Source organism: Quercus robur, chromosome 10, assembly GCF_932294415.1.
Source record: "Quercus robur chromosome 10, dhQueRobu3.1, whole genome shotgun sequence".
Classification (NCBI taxonomy): domain Eukaryota; kingdom Viridiplantae; phylum Streptophyta; class Magnoliopsida; order Fagales; family Fagaceae; genus Quercus; species Quercus robur.
In genome coordinates this window covers 48,932,524-48,938,747 of record NC_065543.1, presented here as the reverse complement: position 1 = coordinate 48,938,747, position 6,224 = coordinate 48,932,524, and the positions used below count along the sequence as shown (strand labels likewise).

General features: G+C 31.9%; 1 pseudogene; it reads left to right on the top strand.

The window, feature by feature from the left end:
- The first annotated feature begins 4,009 nt into the window (after positions 1-4,009).
- On the top strand, positions 4,010-5,952 carry LOC126701988 (cytochrome P450 71A1-like; annotated as a pseudogene).
- The last annotated feature ends 272 nt before the right edge of the window (positions 5,953-6,224 follow it).

The following is a 6,224-nucleotide window of genomic DNA, read 5'->3' as shown; positions in this document are numbered from 1 at the left end:
TCATGAATCATGATACCCATTGAGAAAGTATCAAACAGGGGCCAAAAACATCCTTTCACAGACCTTTTCTTTTAAAGGGATAGGTAATAGGTCATACATACAAAACCAATGGATTTGTGGCAAACTATGATGAAATAAAGCTTCAAGACCCCAAGATTTATAAAATACTAAGTTCAAAAAGTAAATTCCCACAGCCATGAACTATATATTATTCTAAAGATTTGCAATGGCACCTTGTCCCTATTTAATGGCGCTAACCTTGGCTTTGCATGCTACCCCACCATTCAACTAACCCATAAAAACAACTACGATAAAAAACTCACAACCTAAATTTAATACCAAGACTTAAAAAAAAAAAATTTAAGACCCAAATGTAATTAGAGCAACTGATGAATTTTGCTTCTCAAAAAAAAAAAAAAAAAAAAAAACTGATGAATTTTGAATGTTCCCTAAATCCTAAATTAGACCCTTTTTTTTTGTGCAGTTATGCCAACAATCCAAGTCTTGCAGCAACTGAGTTAATGAACGAACCTCATGCACCAGGAGTCACTCTAGACAACCTTAAAAACTATTATAAATCCAGGTATGATGCCGTGAGAAAGTACATACCAAGTGCTTATGTGATCCTCTCAAACCAGTTGGGGAATGCTGATCCAAAGGAGCAACTCTCATTTGCTAAAGACTTCAACCATGTAGTCATTGACATGCATTACTACAATCTCTATTCAGATGAGTTTAGCAACATGAATGCACAATTCATTCTCAATGATAAATTTCAAATTTGCAGAGAATATCCCAAACTCTAATCTCAATGCACAAACCCACCATGAACTAAATCAATAAAAAATCAAACCTTCTTCCCAATATCCCTTAAACGTTCAAATAAAGACCATTGTGATTCAATTCATCTCCTTTCTACTACATAAACCTATCCTATTTGCAAAACCTGAAATTGTCTTCAAAAGTTAAATACCAAAACGTTAAGACCAAGTTCAAGTTCAATACCAATCCCACCACCAATAGTCTACCAAATCAGTAAAAATATTTAACATATGACCTCATATTCACAGATCCACCTCTAAATCAAACCCAAACCCACAATTCAAAAGAAACCAATACCAAACTCTAATCTCAAAGCACAAACCCACCACAAAATGAATCATAAAAAATTCAAACACAAAGATCAGTTTTCCCTAAAAGTTCAAATACACAATCTCAAAGTCTGTTGTGGTTCCATCTTGGTTCAAATTAAAATTTAAAATTCCTTGTGAATTTCGAATTTATATCGAGAAGAGAAACTATACCCTAAAACCAAGTTTCTAAGTGGTAGCCACATGAACCCAGATAAGAATTCACAAAATTAAATCCAAGAAAAAAAAAAACCTAACAGAAGTAGCATTAACAATACCCAAGAACAATATTAGCAAAAACCTAACAAAAGCAGCACTAACAATACCCAACGACAGTATCAGCAAAAGAAACTGAATAGAAAATATTACTAACACAACAACAGTAATTCAATATAGGAATCAACAAAAAGAAGCAAAGCCAACGAAAATTAATAAAACAAATATTTAGAAAGATAAAGAGGGAGGAATAAATTGGATACGCATGATCTTAAGACTGCTACCGATTCCTTACCGAGAGAGATTTATCCGTAAGGGAAGAAGAACAGTTTGCAGAGAGGCCACACCGCCGTTTCAATCTCTTCTACCCAAAAAAGATCCTAAACAAAATCAAATCTAACGCAAATAGCAAAAACAAAATCAATTCTAACCCAAAGACCTCAGTTCAAACAAAATCTAACCCAAATTCAGTTTTTATTACCTGATTTCTTCATGGTTTAGGGGTTTTGAGAATTGAGAGAGGCAGAGGCTAGAGAGAACAGCAAAAGAGAGAAAGCCGTATAAAACCTAAAATAAAATAGTGGTAGAATTGGGTTCCGGTTTATAAAACCTAAAATAAAAAAGGAAAATAAAATAGTGGTAGAATTGGTTTCGGTTTTAAAAAGGTTTTATTATTATTATTTTTTTTTTAATATTGTGCTGATGTGGAAAATTGTGGAAACTTCAAAAGCTTCGATTTTATATATATATATATATATATATAGATTATGTGTGTGAGAATTCACATCTAAAATACCCAACCTAATCTAACACCATAATTATTATTAATTTTCATAGGAGTCCGTTACTAACACCACTTTATTATTTACTATTAAGAACTTGCCACCTTATTTAATTATAAAATGAAAAATATCTTTTTACACTAGTTTACATCCACTTTTTTTCACACATATTTACAATTGTTGCAAAATATTTACATTTCAAAAATATTGACATTTTAACATATAAAAATAGATGTGAAATAAGTGATGTGAAAGAATTAAACCCAGTGTAAATTTGTTATGCATTATTTGGTGACCAGACTTATTAGAGGGCATTAAGGCCAAAATAAGTGTTGTAAAATTATTGTAAAATAGTTTATAGATATAGCATTACTCATAATAATATAAGTGGGTGGTTAAAATCAAGGGAGTCAACATTGTACAAGCAACTATTTTGATTTGGTTAGAAAAACGAAATGATTTAATATCAAATAATACTAATTTACCATTTTGAAACTGCCGCTAATATATATAATAAATTTATATCTCACCTATCTAATATAATAATATAGTCTAAATTTGGTAAGGATGAGGTGTAAAATCCATATTTTACATCATCCAATAAGAGATTGACACATCAGCATTTTAAAAAAAAAAATTCAATATATCTTACCACACCTAATAACATCTCAATAAACTCCTAACTTAGTTGAATTTATATATGGGTGGGTATTGGAATTAATTGGGTGTTATTATATTTATTCTTAAATATGTGATAAGATAATGTGGCATGTTAGAAGTTAAGGAGTAAAATATGAATTTTATACTACGCTCTTATAGAATTTAATCTCATAATAATAACAATAATATGTATACAATTTAAAATAAAATAAAATAAAAAACTAAATACCATACTATTGCACTAATGTACAATTTAAAAATAATAAAAAACTACACAATCAAAAAACTACATTATACTATTATACTAATGTACAATTTAAACAAATTAAAAACTACAATATCGTTTCAATCAATGAAAAAGCTACACTATTATACTAAAATAATATACTAATTTTCTATTGTACTAATATTGAAAGTATAGGTACAATACAGGCAACTTGACCATTTGGATGAGTGAAAACTGAACATAAACATTTGCCTTTATCTGATTCTCGAAAAAAAAAAACTTTTGCCTTTATCACTTCCCCATCTCACAGATTCCAAAGTTTGCATGGAGATTCACAACGGATATAAGTATTAAAGGAAATGAAGGAGAAAAGCAAGTGGCGAAAAAAAAAAAAAAAAAAGACATCAGACACGGGTGGGAAGCACAGAACTGAGTTGCAGCAGCAGCTTGGTTAATCTACAACGACAACAAACTGGTAACTTTTTCAAAGATTTACAAAAGCTTCCAAAGTCATTCTTATTAACATTATTCTTCTAGGTCTATCTTTCTCATAGATCTAGAAAATAATCCTCTCATTTCTCAAAAATTTTCAACTAAATCGAGACTTTTGTTTTGATCCATTTACTAGCCAAAATCCAGTATTCGCTCCAGTACGGCGGAATGATCTGGTATGACTAGTATTTAAACCAAAACGAAATTGTAGCATTGTTGTACTGGCATAGGTTAAGTATGATACAAAATTGAATCCATTTGTTTATATAATGCAATTAATTGGGACGTTGACATGTATTCTTAAATGGTATTCTTAAATGTTATATTAACTGTTCAATTTACTTTTTATTCTTAAAGTACTATTTATTTTTAACAAAAACCTTACTACAGTTGTATATAGCTTACCCCAAAAAACTATGATATATACCTTGTGATTGGCGTTTATAGCATTGTGCTAAACGCTTAAAAGGGTACCTATCAACAAAAAAAAAAAAAATGGAAAAAAGAAAAACACTACACTCAAGGAGAAAATGGCTGTTCTTCAACCATTGTTACAACAATCATGGCAAGAGCTACACAAAATGACCTTCACTCTTCTCCTCCCTCTTCTATTTTTTTTTTTTTTTTTTGATAGAACCTCCCTCTTCTATTTGTTTTCAAATGCATTAGAAACATTGAGAAACCCAATTTACCTCCATCGCCACCAAAGCTTCCTATCATTGGAAACCTTCACCAACTTGGATCACTCCCACACCGTTCTCTTCATGCCCTCTCTAAGAAGTATGGCCCTCTAATGTTCTTATATTTCGGCCATGCACCAAGCCTTGTGGTGTCATCTGCAGATATGGCAAGAGAAATGATGACAACACATGACAAAGTTTTCTCAAACCGGCCAAAAACCATAGCTACCAATTTCTTACTCTATGGATGCATAGACTTGGCATTCTCACCCTATGGTGAATATTGGAGGAAAGTAAGGAAAGTGTGTGTCCATGATCTTTTGAGCATCAAAAGAGTGCAATCTCTCCATTATGTAAAGGAAGAAGAAGTTGCTATATTGATGAATAAGGTACGTGACTCGTGCCTCAAAGGGGTTTCTATTAATCTAAGTGGATTATTGATTGAAACCTCTAACAACATTGTTTCTAGAGTTATTTTTGGAAAAAAGTTTGAAGAACAGGATGGTATGGGCAAGCCTTCGGAACTACCAAGAAAAGTAATGGCGCTAATTGCATTATTTTTTTGGGGGGATTTTTTCCCTTCTCTGGGTTGCATTGATATTCTTACGGGACTTTTACCAAGTCTAAAATCCACTGGCAGAGAAATAGATGCTTATCTTGATGAGGTGCTTGAAGAACACTACAAGACAGCGAAATGTGATGATGATGAACATCTTAATAAGAAAGATTTTGTGGATATTTTCCTCCAACTTCAAAAGGATGGCATGCTTGGCTTTGAGCTTCGTCATGAGAACCTCAAAGCAATCCTATTGGTATATTTCTCTCTCTCCCTTAAACACACCTTTAGGATCTCAATTTATTTTATTTCTTGAAACTGATACAGTGTTGTGTCATTTAAAATTTCAAATGATGTAGCACTCGATGTATCATTAACAGGTAATTTTTTTCTAAACCATAAAATAAATTTATATTAGATGGATATAATATCTTACTTTTGAAAACATACCTAAAGTTTCTTTTTGAAAAATTCTGGTGTCACAAACTAGTGCACAAAGTTATTCATTAGTTTGTGGCACCAAAACTTCTCTTTCTTTTTTTCATAATTTCAGAACATGATTATAGGAGGCGGCGATTCAACTTCAACAACTTTGGAATGGGTAATGGCAGAACTCATTAAAAATCCAAGTATTATGAAAAGGGCACAAGAAGAGGTAGGAAGAGTGGTGGGCAATAAGTCGAAGATAGATGTGGACAATATTACTCAAATGGATTGCATGAAATGTATCATCAAAGAAAGTCTAAGACTACATACACCACTTCCTCTTTCTGCACCTCGAGAAACATCAGAAAGTGTAAAATTTGGAGGTTATGATATTCCAGCAAAAACAAGAGTATTTGTCAATGTATGGGCAATCCAAAGGGACCCTAAACTATGGGATAGGCCAGAAGAATTTATCCCAGAGAGATTCATAGACAACCCAAATGACTTGAAAGGTCAAAATTTCGAATTCATTCCATTTGGAGGTGGAAGAAAAGGGTGCCCAGGAATGGCATTTGCTGTTGCTGCAGTGGAATATTTGCTTGCCAACCTTTTGTGCTGGTTTGATTGGAGGTTGCCTACTATTAATGCACAAGGAGAAGAGTTGGACATGATTGAAGTTAATGCACTGACAGCGTTTAGGAAAAATCGTCTCCATATTGTGCCAATATTGCACTCTTCTTAATCTATCCAATTTAATAGGATTGTGCAGTTGGTGCTTGTGTTCTATGTAATTTTTCTTCATTGTCTTGTTTTGTTTTAAAATTTGTTGTCTCTTACTTTCGTATTGAAATTAATGTAAAGAGACTTCAATTGTAATAATAATTTTAGATACGGAAGTATATTTTAATAAAAAAATAAATGATAAATTACGTATTTGGTTTATATCCTTTACATCATGTAAAAATTTGGTCCATTATCTTTCAAATATGTCAATTTAATTTTTAACCTTTTGACATTATGTTGATCCTCAACCTTTTGGTATCATATTAAAATAAT